Source organism: Pleurodeles waltl, chromosome 1_2 (genome assembly GCF_031143425.1).
Source record: "Pleurodeles waltl isolate 20211129_DDA chromosome 1_2, aPleWal1.hap1.20221129, whole genome shotgun sequence".
NCBI lineage: Eukaryota > Metazoa > Chordata > Amphibia > Caudata > Salamandridae > Pleurodeles > Pleurodeles waltl.
This window is the reverse complement of record NC_090437.1, coordinates 72,706,965-72,733,140: the sequence shown is the minus strand read 5'-3', so window position 1 is coordinate 72,733,140 and position 26,176 is coordinate 72,706,965.

Below are 26,176 nucleotides of genomic sequence, written 5' to 3'. Positions count from 1 at the left end.
GAAAATTCCCTGCAGTGACACTTCATCGAGAAATTTTTAATGGAGGAAAAATTAACTCGATGAGAGAAGTATGAAATATGAATTAGATGTCAGTCCCAGTATGCCTTGTCTTTGTGATGAGGCACAGGCCTGTTCATTAGGCGATATTCAACACTGGTACATGGTATATATGCCTACAATACACACATGAATTGCAGATCAGGAAGAGCTAATCTCAAACTACTCAAACTAGTGAACTCATTCCACAAAGACACACCACACAGCCAGCCTGGTCACTCAGAATTCTAACCTCTGGAGCTAAAGTGGAATTGAAAGTCTCATACACAAAGTGACATTCCCTGCTGAGATCCAACGGCTGAACAACTTTATTTACTTTTGCGAACCTTTAATTTCTGAACTTTCCCATCATGTAACAAGTAGGTGCCAAGACATTCATAAACAGCAAAAGGTAAGCACGGCAGTGTACACATCAATTAAAGAACAAACAATAATAAATTCTGCTAAAAACGCAGCACCAGGAACTCATCAAAACTTGGTCCACAGATACCAGACATTGGGCCCCATACCCTTGAAATCAAATGGGCTATGACCTCTACTTCCATCCCCACACAAGATTGGAAGCTTGACAGAAACCCGAGAGATGCCTGTAGAATGCAGAGGACACATCTCCCAATACCCGAGGACCCTCCACTGGCTACCAGTCCAGAAGCAAATCACCTTCAAAGTTCTCACCCACAAGTACAACGCCATGCAAAACCCAGGACCAGCCTACCTGGACCACTGTGTCTCCTGGCACACTCCTGCCAGATCCCTCCGCTACGCCCAGATGGCCCTGGCCACCATCCCTCGCATCCGCAAAACCATCGCCTGAGGACGATCCTTCACCTACACTGCAGCAAAGAGCTGGAACAACCTCCCCCTGCACCTTAGACAAAGCCCGTCGCTCACCATCTTCAGGAAGCACCTCAAGACGTGGCTCTTCGGATGAGGCTCCTCCCCTCCCCCCAGCACCTTGAGACCCTAACAGGTGAGTAGCCACGCTTTACAAATATTGATTGATTGATTAATTGATGAGAAAGCAATCACAGGTGCAGGAGTGAGGATCTCAGTTAAATATTAGTTTAAGAAATAAAGGTTACCATCTCTTCAGGGAGCGATCCCAGCATTTTAAGACGATGAAGCTAGATGAGATTAACCAGGAGCTGTTCATCAATTAGAAAATCATTACAATTTCATATATTGTTCTGAGTCAATAATGAGAATTGTTGTGAGTTAAAAAACTTCAGTTATCAGTCTTTCAATAATGCATCTTTATTGAAATCAGCAAATTATGTCATCAATAACAACCATTAATGAATGCAGGCAATCAATATATCATAATTAGTGCATTAAGCATGTTCCATGAAGGAAGGAGTCCCTAGCCTAAGATGAAGCATGGTTTCAGGGCAAATGAGAAAAAGGTATTAGTCAGAAGCCATAAAGAGAGGTCAAAACATAAAGTTTCAGTGTCAAATATCAGTTATCAATCAAAGCTGAGCTTCCAATAAGAAGTTCAGGAAACTACGTCGAGTCTCAGAGCAGTATATGTTCGGGCAGGAAAGTGCAATGAAGAGCAATGAGATCCCGCCTACCCCAGGAACACGCATCTTCATAGACATAACAATCTTAAGCTTTTGCAACGTATTTCTTCTTCTTTCTTCAGTCAGCCAATCAGCTTTCAATGTATTCCTGGGAACATAAAGTCCATAGACAGCAATGTCCAAGTGAATAATTTTTATCAACTACTTTGAAAACTGCAGTTTCATGTTTACACTTCTACGTTATGTCACTAAAGCACAGGCTACTTATTAATTCTCTATATTAGGTCTTTGTATGATTAGAACAATTTTGCAGAGTGAACTAAACGTTTTGAATACATTTATTGTACTCTATGGAAAATATGGCTTTGGGAAGGTCAAAACTAACTTATTTTACATTAAGTTATCACTTTCCGAACACGTCAGCGTGTCAGAAATTAAACAATTCACATTCTTAACCTAGGGCAGTTTTGCAGAAAATGCTAAGTGGTATTGAAGTTTCTGGTGAAGAAGAAGGAAAAACAAGAGCTCCACCTGAAGTGAGAGTTGAGTCATCACCAGAACTACTAGAAGATCCAGGGGAAGGAATGAGTACTCAATCAAGACGAGTCGCTTACAGTGCTGAATGGCCAAGAACCTATGATCAGAAGAATTTGAGATCAAATATGTCATTTGAATGCATACCACCAGCAATTGCTGAGGAGACAGAGTTAAGCAGTATAAGTAACACAAAAGGAGAAGATAAACAGACACCCAGGAGATCAAAAAGAGCGAGTACCTTGTCAGAGGTATTCAGCACCTGAATAGACTTAATACATGAATCAAGTGCTGAATGCCCCAGTTTAAGATTTTCTTGATTTGAGTACAGAGCGATATTAGCCACCTTGATGTCATGTTAAGTCTGTGATTGGGAAAAGGTGCTAAAAAAAAATTCTGGAAGAAATAAAAAGTTGTCGGAAAAACTTGATTGAATGAGAAATGCAATAGACTGAAATCAAAACGGATAAGTTGCTAAACAAAAATAATTAAGAAGATGTGTCCAGGCCCGAGGCTGTAATAGAAAAGCAGGGAGAACATATTAGAAGATGAGGGAATAGGGTTAAGGATGACTTTATAAAGAGTGGTATAAATAAAGCTGAAATAACTAACTGCAATAGAAAAGAAAAAGTTGAAAGGCTGTTTGTGCATTAATAAACTTTAAAAGGAATTATTGACATTTTTGCTGCTACACTTTCCATTTGAAAAGAGGACTATTGCCAAGACCCCCGCCAGGAAATAAGACTCTCCTGATTGTCACCCTTGTGTCCCACTCTGTCACCCTGTCCACCTTGAACTGCCATTGCTCCCCTTCCTATGCCCCCTTGGACATTGTACCTGTGCTACAATTAGACTGGACTCTAACCTGGACTTTCCTCCATCATCCCCACAGCCCATTGCACTTACCCCTTTTCATCAGAGCACTGCAATAAACACATTTAGAAAAACTACAAGTATGGAGTATGTCAAATTATTTCAAAATGTATTCGTCTAACAAGGTTCAAACATTGAAATTCAACTGTACAGTAATGTTTACATAGGAAAGACCTGTAGTTGGCTGCACTGAACACCAGGAGCAATAGTGGGGCACCAATATCTTCAAAAAGTGATGCCAATGGGTACAGCGAGTGGCCACAGCAGTAGGAATTCACAGCCTGTCTGTGACAATGTCACACACCAAACGGTCAATGAAAAGAGAAATAACACTATCTTATCTGTGTGTCATTGGAAGTATGGATTAATGGCTGCACTTCTGTTGTCCTCATCCTCATCTTCTGCCTCCTCTTCTCCACTGTCCACAGGGTCCACTGCTGCCACTTGGCCATCTCCAGCCTCCTCCTCCTGCAGAAAAGACACATGGCGTTGCAAGGCAAGGTTGTGCAACATACAGCATGTCACGATGATCTGGCAGACCTTCTTGGGTGAGTAGCACAAGGATCCACCTGTTAGATGGAGGCAACAAAACCTGGCCTTCTGGAGGCAGAAGGATCTTTCTATTATCCTTCTGGTTCGCACATGTGCCTCATTGTAATGTTCTTCCTCCTTTGTCCTGGCATTCCTCCCAGGGGTCAGCAGCTATGATAGGTTGGGGTAACCAGAGTCACCTGCAAATATTGAGGGACAACTGTTAGCCACACACTAACCCTAATGGCCCACACCATACCCATGCACCAACCTCCACTGGGTGGGAATCAGTGCTCACCTATTAGCCACACCCTGTACCTCTGGAGTTGGCCCATCACATTTGGGATGCTACTATTCCTCAGGATAAAAGCATCATGCACCAAGCCTGTATACTTAGAATTGCCATGGGAGATGTACTGGCTCACCAAACACACCATCTGCACATTCATAGAGTGATAACTTTTGCGATTTCTGAAGACCTGTTCAATTCCCCGGGGGGCGGGACAAATGCAATATGTGTCCCATCAGTCGCACCAGTGATGTTGGATATATGTTCAATTGCATAGAAGTTAGCCTTCACAGTGGCCAAATCCTCCACCTAGGGAAAAACCATGTAGCTGCACATGTGTTTGATCAGGGCAGACAACACTCTGGTTAGCACTATTGAGAACATTGGCAGTGACATTCCTTCTACCAAGCCCACTGTCACTTGGAAAGAACCAGTTGCCAGGAAATGGAGCATGGATAGCACTTGCACAAGACGGGGGATCCCAGTGGGGTGATGGATAGCAGATATCAGGTCAGGCTCCAATTGGGCACACAGCTCTGTGATTGTGGCCCTGTCAAGTCTATAGGTGAGGATAATGTGCCTGTCCTCCATTGTTGCCAAGTCCACCAGGGGTCTGTACCCGGGGGTATGTCTCCATCTCCTCTTCATCTGCAGCAGTTGCATTCTATGGGACGAAAGAGTGAGCAGCTGGTCATTATCTGTACATTGTAACCACTACAGTAGAGTGCATATTGTGATTCGTACAATATTATGGTGTCATATGTCCTGAATGTGAAAATGTGAACTGTGACGCATTTAGGATTTATGGTCTGCCCCCCCTTAAATGGCATCTGCCTGTCCAGTATGGAGGGACAGGTGGAAGTGAGGTAATTCTGACGTGCACCATTGTGGGAGGTGGTGGAGAACCGCAGTACAACTCCTCATTGGTTATCATGGGGCCCTATGGGTTACAGTGGCCAATGGTAATGTACGCCAGCGGTGACGGTACACACCGCCGCGGACGTGACTGCCATTTTCTTTCTGTTCACTCACTTGCTACCTGACCTTCAACAGGAGAGGACCTTGACTGCATGTGCTGCTGTGACCTGTGTCTGTTACCTACCATGGCTCGTGTGACTGGGGATATAGCCCCTGACTTCACCTCAGCGGAGTTGTAGAGACTGATGGTTGGGGTCCTACTCCAGTACTGACTGCTGTATGGGCCTCCAGACCAACAGGTGAGTACACTGTGAGCACGATGCATGGGGCATGAATGCATGGAGTAGTGTGTGTGTGCAGGCCTAGTGTAGGGGGGGTTGTGGATGTCCCCTGGGCAGTGTGCAGCATTTATGCAGGGCCATGTCTGTGCTAATGGGGATATGAAGGGGCATGGTGGGCCATGAGTGTAACAGGCAGGGCGGTCTGACCAATACCTTCCCCTGTGTGTATTTTTCTGCAGGTCAGTGCCCATCAAAAGAAGGGTATATGGTGTGCCATCGCCAAGGACGTGCGGAACCTGGTGGTCTATGACAGGCAGAGCACCCACTGTCGGAAACAGTGGGAGGACTGGAGACACTGGGCACGGAAGATGGTGGAGATCCAGCTGGGGATGGCCTCCCAACGAGGAAGGGGTGCCCATCGAACCCTGATGGCCTGCATACTGGCTGTGGCCTATCCGGAGCTGAATGGGCACTTGGGGGCATCACAGTAGCTACAAAAGGGTGAGTACAGTGCCCTGCATTACAACTTACGCCTGGTGGGGTGGTATCCAGGAGGGGGATGTGGGCCTGTGGGTGCCCCTAGGCCAGGCCTGACATTGCAGAGTAGGTCCCACGTTGGGCAGGGTTCTGATGTGATATTCCTCCAACCTAGCTAGTAGGCATACACATCTGGGAGGGGTGTGTGGGTCTCAGGTATGCTGCAGTTGGCGGTATGTGTCCCTACACATGATCTGGTGACTAGCATTGTAACTGGTAGTGCATTGCCTAGTGTGTAGGGCTGCCCTCTGTGTGTGTTGTGTGTGGTGGTGTTGGATCTGCTATTGACTAAGTGTATTCTTTGTCTCTTCTCCACCCTTTTTCTTTTGTCATCCTTTCCTTATGTGCATTAACATCATCAGGCGGAGGAGCAGAGGCACCGGCGACAGAGGGAGCTGCATCCCACAGGACCCAGGGGCATTGTCCACCGATGCTGAGGGCACCAGTGGGATGGAGGGCGGGGGGAGCACCATGGCGGAGATTGTAAGGGACAGTTCGGACACGGATACCTCCTCCGATGGAAGCTCCCTGGTGGTGGCGGACATCTCTGTGACCACCCCTGCTACAGGTACAGCCGCCACCCCCGTACCACCACCATTCTCCCAGCAGCCACTCAGCAGGTAGCCCGTGCCTGCTCACCCAGAAGGGTAGGTATCTCCTTCTCCCCAGGCACCTCAGGCCCTGCCCCAGTGAGCCCTGCTGCCCTGAGTGAGAATGCTATTGACCTCCTGCGATCCATCTCTGTTGGGAAGTCAACCATAGGGCTGGCAGGCCATTTGCAAGAAACAAATGCATTCCTGGAGGGCATTCACTCTGGCATGGCAGCCCAACAGAGATCAATCCAGGCCCTGGCCTCCTCCCTGATGGCAGCCATTGTCCCTGTTTCCAGCCTCCCCCTCCAACTTCCTCTACCCAGTCCCATTCCCCTCAACCCCAACCTATCCCAAGCACACAGGCAGACCAGCATGCACACAAGACAACACACAGGAGTGGCTCAGGCAAACACAAGTACCATACATCATCCCACAGGCACTCACACAAACACCATCCAGATGCAGACATACCAACATCCACTGCCTCCACTGTGTCCCCCTCCTCCTTGTCGTCCACCTCCCTTCCATTAGCGACTACACTCACACCTGCATGCATTCCATCCTCATCCACTAGCCCCATCACCAGCACACCTATTAGATCACACACCTTTCTGGCTGTCCCCACCCCCACATCCATACACACATCCCCTCTCTCACTGTGTCTGTGTCCCCTCCTCCCAAATTACACAAACACAAGCACTCAGACACCCAACAGCCACCCACCTCACAACAGCATCCAGCCCATCCACCTGCACCCAAACACAGCAGACTGACACCTTCTACAACCACTCCCTCTTCCTCCACTCCCAAACCTTCTCCCTCCTCCCGCCCCAATGTCCCTAAGCAGCTTTTCCTCTCCACCATTGACCTCTTTCCTACCCCTCCCCCTGTCCTTCACCTCAGGCCAGGGTGATCAAAACCCAGGCAAGGACCTCAGCCACCCAGACCACGGGCACAGAAGTGTCCCCAGCAACTCCAGGTGTGAAAGGATCCCAGCCACCAGCCAGCCAGATGGCAAGGGAGCCTGCCCCAAGTGCTGCAGGAAGGAAGGGCAAGGAGCCTGCCCCAAGTGCTGCAGGAAGGAAGGGCAAGGAGCCTGGTGCTAGGACTCAGTTGGAACGCCCACCACCAACCATGGTGGTGCAGCTGTCCGAAGCTGCATGGGATGGGCAGGAGCTTCCCCCACTACCACCAGCACCATTGGGCAGCCGTCTGAGGCTGCAGAGGATGGGCAGGAGCTTCCCCCCACCACCACCAGCAGCACTGCCAGAAGCACCTCCAGCAGCACCGCTACCAGCACCATTGGGCAGCCATCTGAGGCTGCAGGGGATGGGCAGGAGCTTCCCCCCACCACCACCAGCAGCAGTACCATTAGGCAGATGTCCGAGGCTGCAGGGGATGGGCTGGAGCCTCCCTTCACCACCTCTAGCAGCAGCAGCACCATTGGGCACCTGTCCGGGGTTGCAGGGGATGGGCTGGAGCTTCTCTTCACCACCACCAGCAGCAGCACCACTGCCACCACTGAACAGCCATCACCCCCGACGGACATTCATTAGACCTGCATCCAGGGACTGTTGTGCGGCCTGACCCCTGCAAATCCAGTGGGTATGACACCCACTTGAGAGACTGTGACCTTGCACTCCCCAATATCTGCATCACAGGGCACGATGCCCCCTCCAGAGCATGTGGGCAAGTCACCCACTTGAGAGACTGGGTCCTTGCACTCCCTAGGACAGAGTAATGGGCATGTTGCCCCCTCTAGGACCAGTGGTGTTGTTCCATCTGCCAGCTGAGGTGCCCCCTGTTCCCCGTCCCCCAGAGGTGCCTGCCTATTATTGACCTGATGCCCCTGCAGTGTTCTCTCCATGTGGTTGCAAGAGTAAAGTGGGGCCTTGGACTTTGTAATGTGGCCCTCTGGCCCACGAACACTGAGGACTGGGCAGTGTCCCTACATTTGTAAATATGTATATACATTGTGATTTGGATGCATGCATTTTTACTTTTTTATCTTATTACACTCACTTTCATCAATTCCTTTTGTCCTTGCATTATTCCTGAGGGTATGGGGTAAATATGTTATATTGCTGCATCTGCTTGTGTGTATGGTGTTGGGGGTGGGGTTGTTGCATGTGTGTGTCACTCTCACTTTCCTCCCCCCCTCCCCTCTGTGCTATGCGGCTGTACTCACTGTGGTCGTCTTCATCGTCATTGGAGTTCGTAGTGGAGCAGCACATAGAGGGGCATTGGGAAGACATGCAGCTCACTATTAATGGTGGTGTGGTTCTTCCCAGAGTCTCCACAGGTGAGTCATTTCCCTTTTGTGCAGTGTTTCCACCAGGCTTTTGATGTTGTTGGTACCGCCCCGGAAAAGGTGGCGGATTGGTGTGACATAATACAGTGGGTGGAACACTGGCTGTAGGCGGTTACCGCCGTGGTGCCTGTTGATTCCGCCCTGGCGGTCGGTGTGTTAAAGTGGCAGTCTGTCTGAGCAGTTTCCGCCCTGGTCATAATTTGGCAGTATTTACCGCCGGCCTGTTGGTGGTATTACCATCACTTTATCATCAACCGCCAGGGTTGTAATGAGGGCCTATTTCTTCATATGGATCTCTTGTTCTCAGGGTATGCGATGTATGCACCAAGTTTGGTACTCCGACACGTTTAACAGCAGGATTAGTGATTGAAGTCACCTCATAGGGGCCTTTCCACATTGGCTCCAGATAAAACTTTCTTACATGCTTCTTGATCAGCACCCAGTCACTGGGGCTGAGTTTGTGGCACTGTGCTTGATGCGGATTTGCAGTGACAGTTTCAACCTGTTGGAAAAAAATGGAACGCACCACATCAGGCGATCGTTTGCAAAATTTGAGTATCATATCATCTGTAATGTTCACAAGTGCCTTTGGAGGTACAGGAGGCAATCTCATGTCCCATCAAGATTTAATGAGGTGATAATCCTGTCTTCCTGTCATGTGTACTTTGAAGGCTTATCAACACCAAAGGCAAAGCCTCAGGCCATTTCAGTAAAGTGGATACACAGACATTCAAAAACCAGGACTTTAAAGTTCCAATTAGCTGTTCAAAAATCCCAGATGCGCCTGGATGATATATACAGTGTAATTTCTGCTCCAATTCAGTGTAATATTGCACAGAACATCCTGAGGACCTCATGGTTGAAATGAGTCCTTTGACCTGACTCCAGAGAAACTGGCATTCTGTATCTGGGTATTAACTCCCTCAACAGCAACTTAGCTACAGTGAGACTGTCATTTCTCTGTGTTGGGTAGGCTTCCATACATCAAGAGAAAATGCTCACTATATCCAGGACTTATTTCAGCCCATTAAAAACAGGCATCTTAATAAAGTTGATCTACATCCTTTGGAAGGGACCACCTGATCTCCCTACATGACTCAGTGCGGCTGGTGTGCTTTTCCCTACATTCATCTGTTCGCATGTTACACAGCAATGGCACAATTCTTTTGCAAACATCCTGAATCTGGGGTGAAAACAATTCTGCCTAAATAATCTCACCATTGCGTCTCTCCATAAATATGTGGGGCTATGTAAATATTGTGTCATGCGGGACAATAGACTGTCTGGTAGCACTGGTATCCCATTTGCTGAAATCTAAATGTTCTTTTCGTCTTCCTGCATCCTGCTCTGATCCAACCCTGCTGTTCACCTTCTGAAACATTTTCCTGCAATCTCTTCAGCTCTTCCCATGTGTCTGCTACAGACAACAACATTGAAAAGACAATGGGCCAGATGTGTCAAACCATTTTGCATTTGCAAACGGTGCGAATCGCCAAATTTGGCTGTTTGCGAATGCAAAAACGTGGTCTGCGATGTATGAAAGGCATTTGCAGCCCAAAAACAAGGAATCGTTAAAATTGCGATTTTTGGTGAAGTGACATGGTTTTGCGTGTCGCATTTTGTGTCTCGCAATTTGCAACATGAAATACAAAATCGCAATTAGCGATTCGGTATTTCAAGTCGGAAATTGAGAAACGCAAAATGCGACACGCAAAACCATGTCGCAATTCGATGCATCAAAAATTTGCAAATTTCGAATTTTCACAGAATGGCATTTTGCACATGCAAATTACCACTAGGTGAAACCAGGTGGTAACCAGGTGCAACCTATATAAAGAGGCCCAGAATGCCTCAGACTCTTTTCCACAATGGTTGCTTTCGGTGCATCCACAAAAGTGGAGGGGCACTACAGTACAGCCCGGACACAACCTGTAGAATAGTGGCCACATGTGCAATCCTGCACAATATAGCCACCACCATGGGCATACCTGTGGAAATATCTGATTCATACTCAGATGAGGATAATGGTCCCATACCCCCACTACAGACAGCAGACAGGACCAGTGCAGCAGAGGGCAGGCAAAGGCGTGCAGACATCACGCACAACCATTTCAGATGTAAGTAATAACACCACAACTTCACTGACATGTGTACTGGTAGTTAGAACCTCTATTACCTTAACGTCAGGTAACATAAGTGTCACTATCCCCAAAAATAAACACATAGTTAACTGTATAACAAAAAAAGCAGAGAGTCCCCTGTGGCCATTACAGTCACTTTTTCCGGCCACGCAAGCCACTCGAGTGCAGTGGCCTCACCGGCACCTCTGGTATCTGCCTCAGTGGCAGTGCTGTGCCTGGCACTGCGACGCCTAGGATCAGTAATGGGCACTGCTACGCTGCTTAGGCTACATGAGTCCTCAGTCTCCCCTAGTCCAAGTTCACTGGGTGTAGCACAGCGGTTACCCAGCATAGTATCCAGAACATTAGTTATCTGAACCAGTCCCTGGGCTACATCCCTCCTGCTGTGCACTGCCTCCACCTGTGCGGCCACAGCACGCTGCGATATGAGGGCCGTTGATGTTGCAAGGCGATTGACCTATCTACAGAATACACCAAACATGCCCATGAAGTGCCTCTACTGCCTGTGGTGGCTGACTCTGTCGTGCCTTAGCTCTGTGCAGAGTTCCCTCACTGTATTTGTCAGCTCCCTGGTGTTCTCGGAAGCTGTGATCTGTCCCTCATGCAGCTTTGAAATGTTAGAATTAAGGCACTCCAACTGCCGATGCAGCCCCCCCATGTTGGCATTGTGTGCCTGCATCTGCCTATGCATTGCCGTTATCTTCTTATTTTGCAGGCGCTGCAGTTTCAGCATAGAGGATTCCAGGCCACCGAAGACTGATGGGCCTTCTCCTGGAGAAGTGTGGCACAATGGTTAGAGCGGCAGACCCTGAAGCAGAGTTCTGGCTCAAGACCAGGGTTCAAGTCCCGCTTCGGCAGGTCTTGGGCTCAATTCCCTTGGACCAGATAATTCTCGCCTCGGTGCCTAATCTAAGCAATGAGTCCCACTCTGCAACTCTGGGCAATAGCTTGCTTAATTTCCACACCGGCCCCAACAGCGCTTGGATGCCTGGCTTCACCCTGGGGCACCTCACAGGGAAAAGCCAGGAGGGGTTCCATAGCGGTATGAGTACAGCGCCTTGAGACCCTAACGGGTGAGTAGTGCGCTATACAAGTGCAAAGTTTACAGTTTCCTGCTTCCATGTGCTGTGTGCCTGCATACTGAGGCCCCCTCCGGGGTGTTGAGTTACGCTGGGGCTGGGACTCCTGCATTACAGTGGATCTGCCGTCTGGGGAAGGAGTGTGGCCGTCATCCCGCATGTCATCTGAGTCCTGGCTCAATTCGGGGAGCGGTACAGCCCTTGCCCTGCGTCTGATAGGAGCAATATTCACTGACTCACTGGTGTTTGAGTCTGATGGAGGGTGGGTTTCAGCATCCCCCACAATGGCACATGCTGATGCTGCTGGGCCTGGGCCATCTGCAACGACAATGTGCAGCATGTCATTTATGTATGTATCACCAAAGGTTACACAATGGTAAGAAATGTACAGTTACATCATATCTCTATGTAGTGGGTGCTGTGTTCTTCTGGGTGTCGCTATACTTAATGACATTCTATGTGCTACTTTCAGCTCTGGGTTGTGGACTACCACTCCCATAAGGCATTGTTGTGCCGCTTCTAAGATGTGGAATGGACTACTTATCACAATGCTTTGCCCTAATTGCTAATTCCTAAGGGGCATTTGTACATACACATATGGGGTTACAGTTCAATATTCCACTTACCTTTAGTGGTGCTTGGTGTGCCGGATGTGTCTATGTCAGTGACCCCACTGACAGCTTCTGGGAGGAGTGTTGACTCAACCAGGATGGTGTCTCGGTGGATGGTCCGCCTCCTGTGCTCCTTGCCTCCTGTAGTCTTCAAGCCACCCTCTCCTTAGCACGGGAACGCAGGTCATACCATCTCTTTTTGATCTCCTCCAATAAGCGCTGCAAAACCCCCACAGCGCAGATTTTTGTTTATATGTCCGCCCAGAGTTTGCGCTTCTCACTCTCAGGGACCTATAGTAAGCTCTTCCCGAACAGCCGGTCATGGCTCCTCACCACCTCCTCAGTGAGCACCTCCAGTTCCTGCTCACTGAACTTGAGTTTTCTTTTCCTCTCTCCCTTCTCCTTTCCATGTGCAGAGTTGTCCATGGTGATGTGCAGTCCTGCCTTGTTCACAGACATGCTCCCTGTGGCTGGGCTGTGCCTCTCTCACTGCTCCTTTGGGTGTGGCACCTGCAAACTGCCTGGGATGACTCACTTCCTGCTTGTGATGTCATCAGGCTCTGCCAGGTGTGCATTCTCGCAATTTGCGATTTTCAAATACCGAATTGCAATCTTTTTGCGATTCGGTATTTGGGCATTGCAAATAGCAATTTTTAAGAAATCGTTAATTCCGAATCGCAAATACGTTATATTGCATATTGTTACTCAGAAATAGCGATTTCTTTAAAATCGCTATTTTCGATTCACAGAGGGGTTTGTTCATACATCTGGCCCAATGTTCTCTTCAACGTGCAGGCCACAAGTGCACAATAAGACGCAACTTCAGCATACCTCAGGATTCCTTCTATCACATTTCTTTAATTTTTGGTGTTATTCCTGCCACTGTCTCCAGGGTCACATGGTATGATGGTGCTCTCTGAAAAAAATGCATTGGGCTTTACTGTGATATGGACTGGTTCTACACCTTTGATTAGTTTGATGCCTTTTCCTATACAATCCCATACCTCTGAGTTCACAGTCTCTTACGTCAGGGAGCAACTCTACTGTTATCATTGTATAGAGTCCTACAGCTTCTGGTTGAGCCAACTTAAACTCTACATCCTCATCACGTGTCTAAAATCCAACACCACTGAGTGTGCAATAGATTGTACAATTTAACTCGCACAACCAATGTCTTCCTAGCAGCTTTGCAGGACTTGAGTCACACACAACAAACTGGTGCTTGTCTTCAAATGCACCTATTTTCATAGGAATCTCTTCCGAAACTGGATTTGTGATCTTTTTATTTATAACGCCTACAACTTGGATCTTCTTTCCCGAGATGGGTAGGTTTGGGACTTCCACTGTTCTAACAGTGGAACTGGTAGATCTGGTGTGAATAAGAAATGACATTTGGTGGCCATTTACCAGACCTTTTGCAAATGACCCACTCTAAGACTGTACCAAGTATACAGTATTCCTTCCTCCTCAGGCACCATCATTACAAATTGTCATGGGCAAAGCTCTCACTGTCCAACATAGGGAACAGTTGAAATGGGTTCTGATTCTGGGTATGAATGGGTTTTTATTTTCTCTGGGCATCTTACTCATGTTAAATCTGGGGTTACCCACATGTTGCGATATAATTGAGGTTTGTGGGCCCTGCATCATTGGAACCTGTGTCTGGACTGGCACTTGTATTTGTTGAATGGGTACATTCTGCATCTGCATCTGATTTCCTCCTTGCATTTGCTTATTTCCACTCATTCTATCTGAATTCAGTCTACATTCCCTCTTACAATGCTTGATCTTGTTCCAAAATGCAAGGAGTCTTGTTCTCAATGTTACAACATCTACACCAGAATTTGTATCAATCGGAACACCTCAACCTATACCTTGAGGACCAACCATACGTCCTTGAATACCTTGAATTTCATCTTGAAAACCAATCCTGACACATTCCACTGAAATTTCATACAAATTACTGATTCTGAAAACTTTTCTGTGCCAATTTCCTCTGGGTAACATATAGTTTTCCTTAAACTTCCTTTGCTTCTTCTCCTGTTCATCATTACAAGACTTTCAGAATCTCATTAAACAACTTATTCTGCTTGCAAAGGACAGTGTGTTGCATATGCTGACTAATCTCTGGTTTCAACCCAATAATGAACTGTGAGCTAAAGACTCGCATATTACTTGGCTCAAGGTGCGTTTGACCAGTGTGCTGCTGGAATGCCTGAAACCCTTCATTATTATTATGCACCGACTCTTTCCTCTCTTGCTGAATTCTATTTAGCCTCACATAATCCAAATCCTTTGGAGGAACTCTGCCTTTCAAGAAAGCAATCCCCTCATTTTATTTATCCATCACTATAAGAGATGGTACATTAGTGCGGGTATCTCTTGGTGGCTCTGAGTTTGGCCAATGCACAGCAATTATGCATTCAGCCCATAAATGATTGGGAACAACAGTATCGAAGAATGTTTTCAAATCAATCCACAGCACTTTCCAAATTTTAACTTGCTTGTACCAAATCCATAGAGTTCTCTCTCAATTTTGAGAAATTGTTCGTAAATGCTGCAGGATCTAGCCTACTCCATGGCACATGAGCATAACCTTGACTTGGTATCTCTCTCAATGGATAAGCCAGAGCTTTTCCTTCATCTCAGGGACTGAAAGGTGGCTTTCCTTTTACTTCAGTTACCTATGATTGTTTCTTTTTCTTTTCATGTTTCTTTACCAATTTGCTCTGTAATTTTTCAAACTCACTCCATTTACTAGTGTATTTTACTAGTTCAGTAATATGTAATCACGTTTCTGAAGAACGCTTGGTGTTGATTGCTTCATCATCTAATTGTGCCCTGAAACATTTTTACAATGGAATACTTTTCAAAAGATCGACAATTCAGTTTCTCAAGTTTTTCAACAGTAATAGCTGGATATAGCCTAGCTCCTTTAACATATACCTTTCCTCCATCTCTGTTGCTGCACATCCCATGTAGCATCTGCATAATGTTTCACAGCTTTCTTTGTTCATTTCTGAAAATACTCTCTCTCAGCGCAAACTTAACTCCATATTTATATTTTGACGCTAGACCTATCTAGCGTCAAAATATTGGAGTTAATGGCATTTTTTGGATGCGTGAAACCTCCTTGTGTCAATGAGATGCAAGGTGGACCCAAAGAATGACGTTAACTCTGATTTCCGTCAAATTTTAATGCCTTGGTCAGACCAGGCATTAAAATGAGGCCCACACACTACTACTTAAGGAAAACACAGAGAAGCAACATTACAAACCCACAGGAGAAGATGGAAGTGCTACTGCTCCAGTTTGCGAGACGACACAGAGGACAGCAACCACAACAGCAACCGCCACCACCACAACGCGACCCACAAAGGCATCGAAGAAGGCAGGAGAGGGTATTCAGAAACAGGAGAACCCTCCTTGGCCTCAGGGAGCAAGACATCATAAGGGCATACAGACTCAACCGTTAAGCCATTCTACACCTGCTGCACCAGATTGAGCCACAAATCACAGCAGGCCTGCAGACCCCACACAATATGCCACCTGTGACAAAGCTGCTAGCTGTCCTGCACATGCTGGCAAGTGACTCATTTCAAACAACAGGTGCCCTGGTTGTTGGTGTGTCACAGCCGTCATTCTCTGTGTTCCTGCCAAAGGTGTTTGACACAATAATCTCCCTGACACCCTGCCACGTCAGCTTCCCCAACACCCAGCAAAAGCAGCAGGAGATAAAACAGGGGTTCTACCAATTTCATGGCTTCCCACATGTGCTTGGTGCAATTGACTGCACCCATGTCCAACTTGTGCCACCTACAGCAACAGAGCACTTATACCGGAATCACAAGCACACGCATTCCATTAATGTGCAGGCCATAGTGGACCACTGAGGACTATTCACAAACATTTTGGCCAAGTATCCTGGGAGTGTCCATGACGCCTTCATATTCTGGCACAGCAGGATCAACAAACACTTCCAGGATGGACAATATGGAAATGGCCTACTTGTGGGTAAGTCAACAAACCTAGCAATATACACACAACACACCAATCCTGTAGGACACATATGACATACACCACTCCAAAAACCCATGGCAAGGGTAACACAGATGTGCAGGTAACAACACATATGCACCATGCTGCAGTACAGCACAATCAGTGCACACTACAAACACATACACCCACATGTACGTAACATACCCACAACTTGACAGACACACCACGTGAAGGACAGGTGCAGATATGTACCCTTTGCCAACAGAAGAACTACACAATTCACTACAAGTGCCCACAGGTTGCCTACTATGTACACTTCACACACAGTACACCAAACAAAGAATAGCACAGCAATGTCAATGGCATACACCATGCTCATGTTACATAAGTCTCACATGGGCACAGATCCTCAAATCATGCTGTGCAAGTCACTGCCAGAACAAACATCAAATGTCAGACAAATGGTGCCAATACCAACTACATCTAATCAACACCTACCTGACTTAACTGTAGTGTTCACATATATCTGCCTGACGCATTGGGTCACACACATAGGAATACAAAATTGTGCTCATCACATACCATGTGCCTGATTTGTGAGAAGTGGCACCACACCCACTGTAGTGCCACCTCACATGCACCACTTACTGACCTACAACACCATCATGTCAGTACCATGAACAATAAATAGCCCACCATGGGGCAGAGTCACTGTTAGACAGTGCAGATCATGGGTGCCATAGTGGGACCCTGTAGGAGTATTTAAGACATCACTGACCTTACATGCACTGTGCCAAGAGACACATTTGCTAAGTAGCTGAGCTCCATCCCATAGCCTGCACTGTGCATGTGTTGAAAGTATAAATGTTTTGGAAGACAGGAGAAACACTGGTAGTATTGTTGATCATCCTGAAACAATGGGATACACACCCTAGGACACCTCATGGCTGGCACAAACATCAGCTGCCACTCAGGATCACTAACTGACCTATGTAAGAGCCCCTTGTGCCATTGTCATGGCCTGCACTGTATGTAAAAGTTTGCGAATGACCACTCTTTTGTGACTTGAAGCCACATTGTAAATCGGCCACCCTCCCACACAGCATCTAGGTCCATAATTATACTTGTTTAGCACCACATTTGTGTAATTTTTTTACGCAAAATCCGCACAAACTTACAAAATACAGCTGTATTTTGTAAGTTTGCGCTGCTTTTGCATCAAAAAATGACACAAATGCAGTGCAAAAAAAGTATAAATATGGGCCATATAGTGGAAGGGGTGTGCAATGTGTGTTGCTGCAGGTCTGTCACCACAAGACACTAAGCATGATTATGCTGACTCAGATGTAGGTGTCACCTAAAACCTGAAGCAGTGCCAACATCAAACACCACCCCAGGGGTGCCGTTTGCAGGTTACAATGAGGAAATAGACTGTGATTTGAACTCATATGAATGTGCCATTTAATGCATACTGCTGCACACACAGAAAAAGCCAATTGTCCATCAAAACAGCATATGTATAAGGAGGTGTCCTTTCCTGCACAGATACATCCACCTCCACAGGGCACCTAGCCAAGCACCCTGGTGCAAGGTTGGTAGTGTCGGTGCACAGCTGCATATTAGGCACAGGGGACAACAAAGGGTTGCCTAGTAACATGTCACACATGGTGTATTCTTGCATAGTGTCAAAATGTTGCAGCACAGTGCTGCCAATGTTGGAGCTGTGTTGTGCATTGTCACTTACTCATATAAATGGGCCTAAGTGTCGCACTTCATCTGTAATGACACATGTCAAAATGGCTGGGATGTACAGGCTCTGTAGTGCTACCATGTTGCCACCACATCTGACCCCATTGTGTTGTGAGGATATGTCATGTCCCCTCTAGTGATAGCACACTGCTTATAAAGATGCACTATACAATGAAGGGTATATACATACTGAACATCAGTTAGGATTCCAAATCATATGTCCCAGGTCCTTGAGCCAATACTCAAGATTGTCATGTCCAACAACACAGTGCTAAGAAAACTTTGCACAAGGCCAGGAACTCACACCATACCACAAACACATATGTCACAACCTACTCAAAATAACAACTGTCATGCTACATGACAAACCTGTTGCAAGCCTTAACAACAACTTACTCCTTTTAACTTTTGCAGCGGATCATGGTTATGGCATACAGGCATGGATTATGATCCCATTTGCAAACCCAAACACAGCAGCAGAGCATGCATACAATGAGGGACATCGTAAGACATGGAATATTGTGGAGTGGACATTTGGCATACTGACGTCAAGATTCAGGTGCCTGGACCTCAAAGGAGGCAGCCTCCCATGTGCCCCACACATTGTCTACAAAATCATCATGATTCTTAAGTTTCCGTACATTTTTCTTTTTTCTATGTATTTGGGGTCAACCTTTACCACTAATACCATGTCTGGTAGGGGAAGGTTGACCAGGAATCAGAGAGGATGAGTTGTGTGGATTTGTGTGGATTTGTGTGGCTGGTAGCCACTACCTGCTGATGATGCTGGAGATGGGGGGCCGGTTCATAAAGGGCTACTGGACTGAAGCCAGGTGGCTGCAGTGGGGCAAGGTGCTCCATCACCTGAAGAGGGTCTACAAGAGCAGCAGGAATGAGCACCAGCTCAAGCATTGCTGGGCAGATCTGGTGGCCAGGGAGCAGGATCTGCTCGATCACCTTGGTGTTGAGATCGGCAGACCTGTTGGTGAGTCTTCCATTGGCATACTATTTTCTGTTCACTGCTCTTGAATGGCAGTAACAGATGAGTTGCAGTGCTGCAGCAATGCTTGTGGACAGATTACATGCAACCAGAATGAAGTGTATCTGCGCCAGTTTAGACATGGAGTTCACTTATCCAACCATTATACCAATGCAGGTGAGATGTCTGGTGAGTCAAGCACAACCATCACACAGTCACACATTTCAGGGGCCATGGCAGCACCTATGCGCCGGCATAGTGTCATGTATTAGATGCCAAGGCATCGGCAATCTACCATTTTTTCTTGGATTGTGTCAACAAAGTTTGTCAATACATGTATAGTGCAACTTTGTCATCATTTCACACACATGATCCCTGCCATTATGTCAGCAAAGGTGGCTTACCCGCCTTAGGGCAATGTAAATGGGGCACTCTTTTGTCAGACAACTTTGACACATCAGTCATGGATTACTCAACGCATGATCATTGCAGACTTATAATTGAGCCGCATGTCTATCACAAAGTGCCTCTGAATGCCTTGCAGGACAAGTTTGAGTACCTGAGTCAAATGTCTTGCAAAGCACAAGGGTAGTGTCATGTATTTATTACACAACTCCCACTTATACCATGTAGGTCCATCTTCTATAGATTGCCCACATATGGTTGTTGCAGGGTGTAGCACTACATGAGTCTTTGGCCCAGTGTAAGTGTACAGATGTGTGTCTCTCACTCACCTGAGTGTCTGTGTCATTGTGTGACCATAGTGGTGTGTTTGTTGCACTGTTTTACGCTAGGATAGCTAGCTCACTCCTCTCAAATAGTACACACTGAAATTTGTTGTCCACTAGTAGTGACTGTGATATGACACTAAGCATGGTTTTCAATTCATATCTTACAGCTGGACCTGCCCCCTATACAATTGGTGAAGTGGCACGGTTTGAGGACCCAGATGTATTCAGTAAGTGTGATAATGTGTGTCCTGTGAAGTGATCCAGGGTTTGGTGTGAGTGAGTCATTTGTGTTGCATACAGTGCTAGATCTGATAAGCTGTCCAATGCTCAGATATCAAAGTAGGTTGGATGGTGACATTGGGGGTGATTCTGACCCCGGCGGTTCCTTACCGCCGGGGCCAGGGTCGGCGGGAGCACCGCCAACAGGCTGGCGGTGCCCCGCAGGGCATTCTGACCGCGGCGGTTTTGCCGCTGCCCTGGGAATCCCCCATGGCGGCGCAGCTTGCTGCACCGCCATGGGGGATTCTGACAGCCCATACCGCCATCCTGTTCCTGGCGGTTCTCCCGCCAGGAACAGGATGGCGGTATGGGTTGTCGTGGGGCCCCCGTAAGAGGGCCCCACTTTGTATTTCAGTGTCTGCATTGCAGACACTGAAATACGCGACAGGTGCCACTGCACCCGTCGCACCTTCCCACTCCGCCGGCTCAATTCTGAGCCGGCGTCCTAGTGGGAAGGGTTTTTGCACTGGGCTGGCGGGCGGCCTTTTGGCTGTCGCCCGCCAGCCCAGTGCAAAAGCCAAAATACCCTCAGCGGTCTTGCGACCGCGGAGCGGTATTTTGGAGGGGGGAAGTCTGGCAGGCGGCCTCCGCCGCCCGCCAGACTTAGAATGACCCCCATTGTGTCTCATTGAAAGGATCCCCATGCACCTCCAGAGGTTCACATCTTGTGAGGCTCGTGGTGCTCAATGGCCAGCATCATGTAAACAAGGTGATGACAAGCCACATGTAGGGCCATATGTGTCTAAGAAGGACAAAGTGCAGCGCGTTGAAAATATTGACAGTGGGGCACTCCATCATTCTCACAACACAGGGATGCACCATTTTGAACCCAATTTGGTGCATCCCTGTATTGTTATAAAGATAGAGGACTGGGCTGGCAATTGTCCCCCAGCATGGCACTCTGTATTTTGCACTCCATGTATGTAACACTTATGTGAAATGTAATTGGTGTGCATGCAGGTCAAGGCCCAACGTGTGCTGGCATGGAAATGGGTGCGTAAGGAATTGTATTGGCAGATCAGGTATTGATGGGCATCTACATCTGGGCACATGAAGGTAGATGTGATAGACCTATGGATACAAGCTTCCTAGTTGTCAGCCCTCCTAACATATGGTCCACTGCCTGACTCCATGTATGAGTGAGCATGTCTTGGTGGATTACCAGCACATTTGAGATGTTGGATTGCATGGCCACCCCCCCCCCCCCCTTAGGCACAGAGGAAAGGAATACCAAGTTTGTAGGCAGATGTCATGCTCACAGTGTAGGTGACAGTCATATTGATCAGGCTTGCATGTGTACCTACTCTCACTGACCCCTTATGGTTACCAACAGCATCCCATCCTCCCAATAACATGTTCAAGTTACTGGTGATGTATGGTTAAAAATTGACAGAGATGATGAGGAAGTTTGGGCCTGATCTGTGTGAAATTTGCGCTGCCTTTGTATTATTACATATTACGCAAAAGCAATGCACACCTCCATGTGTTTGGTTCATATTCTTGTTTTGCGTCGCTTTGGTGTTAATGAAATGATGCTAAGGCAGCGTTGTCGTTACATTTATCAGGGTCACTGTCTTTTCTGGAATGTGAGTTGGAGTGCATATGTAATTAGATGTAGAAGTGTAAGCTAATAATCTGTACATACTCCATACACTGCTGGCACTGATGGTTGCCTGTCTCAATTTCACAGCTGCCAACATGACTAATGAGGAACTGTTTGTGTTCCAAAAGAGGGCAGTCGAGTACCAGTACCACCATATCCTAGCAGTGGAATCTGGGTTCAGGAGAATGGCGTTTAGCTATTGTGCTGAGAGGTCAAAGGGAGAATGGCGGGCATTCACACAAGGGGGTCCCACACTGGCAGAGGCCACACAGAAGAGACCCAGCTCCACAGCAGTGCAGGGGGGGACAGCTGCCACCACATTAACACCCACAACTGCAACAGCTTCGACCTCAGTGCAACAGCACACACCACCTACTACCATGGACCCTAAAATGCTGCAGGGTCTGCAGAGGGATGTTTTCCTGGTGTTGCAATGGTTGGACAGTTTGGAGACGGAAGTGGCTGCCAACACAAACAGACTTGAATATATTTTAAACACCCTCAAGAAGGCCAAACTTTGAGTGTCATCTGAACTGTAAACTCCATGTTCTGCCCCCTCCCTCCTCATCTTTATTCATGTTTTATAGTGGATTTTAGGATGTTACTGATTAGGTTAGTGTAGGTATGTAGTTTAGCTAGGATAAGTGGATTTGGGGGGGTGTTTTTTAAAACTTTTTATGTGTTAATTGGTGAGTGGTCATGTTGGGGTATATATGTGTGTAAAAAAATAAAATTAAAAAAAGAAACATTAAAAGAAATATATTTGTTTAGATTTAGTTAGTATATGTGTAGTATAAGTATATGTTGTCCTGCATGTGTCTCATACCTTAACGGGAGGCAAGGTTTAGAGTGTAGTGTTATATGTGTTGGGTAAGTTTAGCATAGGGTAGTTAGCTTTAGTTGTTGGTTAAGTACTGTTACAATAGGCTTTCTTGATTTTTTTAGTTTAGTTTCATACTTAATAAACATTTTTGTGTACTCCTTTACTTTTTGTGTCATATGCTTGTGTCACAGGGCATTCCCATGAGTGCACAGTGAAAATTGTATGTTGGATTAGGGATTCCGTCCTGCCTCCAAATCCCTCTCTTGACATGTTCATCACCTGTTTACAACTGAGCTGTCATATTGGCAGCAACAACACATCTGCTTGTCCATGCATCTGCCATCCAGTGGCCCACCACTCAAGGTGACTATGTTTACTTTGTATTGGACAGGTAGGCGTGGTAATTCAGATGTCAGTGTTAGGGTCCTGTGTAGGAATGTTGGGCACTGTGGCACATCTGAAAACAGCCTACATTTAAAAACTATCCTGCAAAACTGACCAGTGGCAATTACAGATGAGGTTAAGTACCTCTGTTTCACACCAATGTGTTCTACTGGTACTCCTAGCTGACGATATTCCTTGAGAAGTGTTTCACAGCCATTCCTGCCATATGTAGTGAGTGAAGCATACATGTGTTCTACATTTTTTACATACTCAGTGAATTGCTTGTAGGGGATAAGACCAATATTGACATTTATCATGAAGGAACCTTGTGAGTAGAAATGTGCCCCCATATTCCTGCACTCTTGAACTGACACTCTGTGACTAATGACATGGTTACACACATCACAATTCCTAAGCGTAGTAGATGTGTCACAATACACAAAGACATGCTGTTTGTGTAGGCGGTGTTTATTTGCAATGCCGTAGTGCAAAATGTACAGCGTCTCGGGGGCATGCTTGGGTGAAGTTTTGTGAAGTGCAGAGGAACATGATTTGCCAATTTGTAGGTGAGAGAAAATGACAGTCTATAGCAGACAGGTCAACAGTGTGTCTTTTAAGAGTGCACATATCCAACTGTGCTAAAACTCGCATGATTTCAAGCACAGGACAAAGGAAAATACTGCCCATGTGGCATGGGCTGTTTCTACTGGGAACTCTTATTGGTGAAGATGATCAGTTCCACATCTTCATCCTCCGATGTGTGTGGTGTCTCCTCTGCCCTTGATGGTGGTGGTTGGGCGGTAGAGGGGGCCACACACACTTCAGTGGTTGGAGATGTGGAGTCCCAAATTCTGGCAGCAAGGAGGAACTGTTGATTTTTTTAGGATAGCAGCAACATCCTGATGTTAGGCAGCCATCTCTGCCCTGAAGGAGACCAGTTCCCGGTGCATGGAGTCCATCTTGTTTTCAAGCACACTACTGCCAGTTTGGGAGGGCAGTTGTTGTTGCCTCTCCCTCTTGGCAGCAGCTATGTCCCTCAGACACTGCTGGACTCCATGCAGTGGGGAGTGTGTGCCTCATTTGGCTACAGTCTGTTCATTGGCAGTGACAAGGCATGTGCGCATACCCTCTAGGCTGGCTGCCACAGTCTCCATCCCCACCCGCACCTCCTTGGCCAGCTCCCGCTGGACTCCTACCACTGTCCTCTCAAAGCTGGTCCCCTGGTCCTCGGAGTCCTCATATGTGTGGGTGCTGGCAGGTCATACTATTGGGGTGTTGGGTGGGGCATTTGGGACGGCTGCTACATCATTTGTCCTCCTTGCAACTGGAAGTGATGTCTGGAGGAATACGAGGACTTCTTGGAGGGTATCTTGGCTGATGGTTGTCAGCTGGTCATCCCGGAACTCTAGGACAGGCAGATCAGCAGGAGAGTCATCATCCTCTGCAATGAGATGGTGTAAAATCAATCTTTCTGTGTTGTGGCAGTTGATATGACACATCGCTGACTTGCTATTGGAGGCTCATTGTCATTTTACTTCCCAAACATTGTTCCTGTACATCATGATTGCAGTCTATCAGCCCTTTGCCCCACCTGAGTGTCACATGAGGGGCACCTCAGGTGGAGCACTTGGCTGCGTAATATCTACTAGGTGTGATGTAAATCCTTTTCGTGGCTTGACACCATCTTGTTATTTTCAATCCTCCCTATGCATCCATTTACATGGTAGGGCCTTGCAATGGGTGTTGCAGTGATCAAGCCACAGCACCACACAATGCACTATGCCCCTGTCCCAGTCTTACACACACCTGTGCCGTACTGACACCTTGCAACACCCCAGAGATGGCATTGTGGACACTATGCTGTTGTTTCCTTTGACAGCTCCTCATGTTGATGTATGTGTATGTGTGCTACATTGCACAGCACACATGGACCTAGCAGATTTCCATTTCATCTTCTGTCTGTGCTGGAAGGTGTGCCTTCCTACACAACTATGATATCCCCCTCAATGCAGCCATCCTTGCACTATGATTCAAGAGATGCAGCATAGTGGCAGTGCAGCTAATTTGACACAGGCACAGGAGAAGACCCAGGGATGGCCAGCACGGGTATCTTTTTTAGCTGTGTACAACATTTTGTATTTGACTGTGCCTGATGGTAACTTAGTACATGGACCTAGCCAGTTAACTGGAGTTGAACTTAGGTCAGGGCCTCAAGCTTGTTTGATGGTGATTTAGCAGATAGTCATACTGGTCCCTCATTACATGTGCTGCAGTCCTATGACCACCTGACTGCCATTGTCTAAATTACCACCCCCAACAGCGCAGTTGGTAGTGGCATATGTTGTCAATGGGGAATGCCCAATGGGCCAACGGCCTGGCACTGGCAGGTTTCCAGCAGCTTACAGACTGGCAATGCCACCTGTCTTGTGACACCAGACCACTATTACGATCAATGCATGGGCAGGGCAGGGGGGTCCTATGCCATGCCCCTTTGCCCTTTCCACTCCCTGATTTGCTAGCTAAGTGCAGCGTGTCCTGTCACACCCAATACAAAGTGGTGCTAAGTGCCCCACAGAGCTATCATGAGCAGACAGATTTCCATCTGCCATCCCAACGCGTGACTCATACTGCCAACCACAAAGTGTACACTGCAATGGCAGTCTTAGCAACAGCAGACTTGCCCATGCATCATCCCCGTACATCATTGTGGAATTATACACCATTATGTTCACAGTCATACACCATGTGTTGTATGTGTGTGTTTATTTCCCCATTCCTACATGTCCCACATGGTTGTGTCAGAGTAGTTGTGGGCTCAGCCTATGACTGTTATGACCTACAGTTTGCTATCTGTGGTGCATATTTTCTGTAGTGGCACATTTCTGTTCAGCATAAAGATGTGTGGTTGCACACTACAACAGTTTAGTTGGTCTGGGGAGTGGCATGTTTCCAGTGATACAAGACCAGCCTGCTATTCCCCCAGCACCTGCTCAGATTATGTTTCCCTCCACCCAGGGGGCATCCTCACTGCATGATGGTGTGGTAGCTGCATTATGTGGATGTGTTGTCGATGTGCCTGGGTACTGTTAGGACGGTTGCAATGAATTGTGTGCTGTGAGGTGTAGCACACATGTATTTGGGCAATGAGGCAAGGCAATTGCAAGGGGTTACTGCAAGGGACACCACCATGACGTAACCCCGGGAATGGTATTGACTGACTACCTAGTCTCTGAAGTCTTGGTCATGTTGGTAGGGGTAGTATGACTCTATGCAAGTGATGTTGTGATGACACAACCAGAGGCACAGTCATTATACATGCCATCCATCCCATGTGCTGCATATGTACATGTA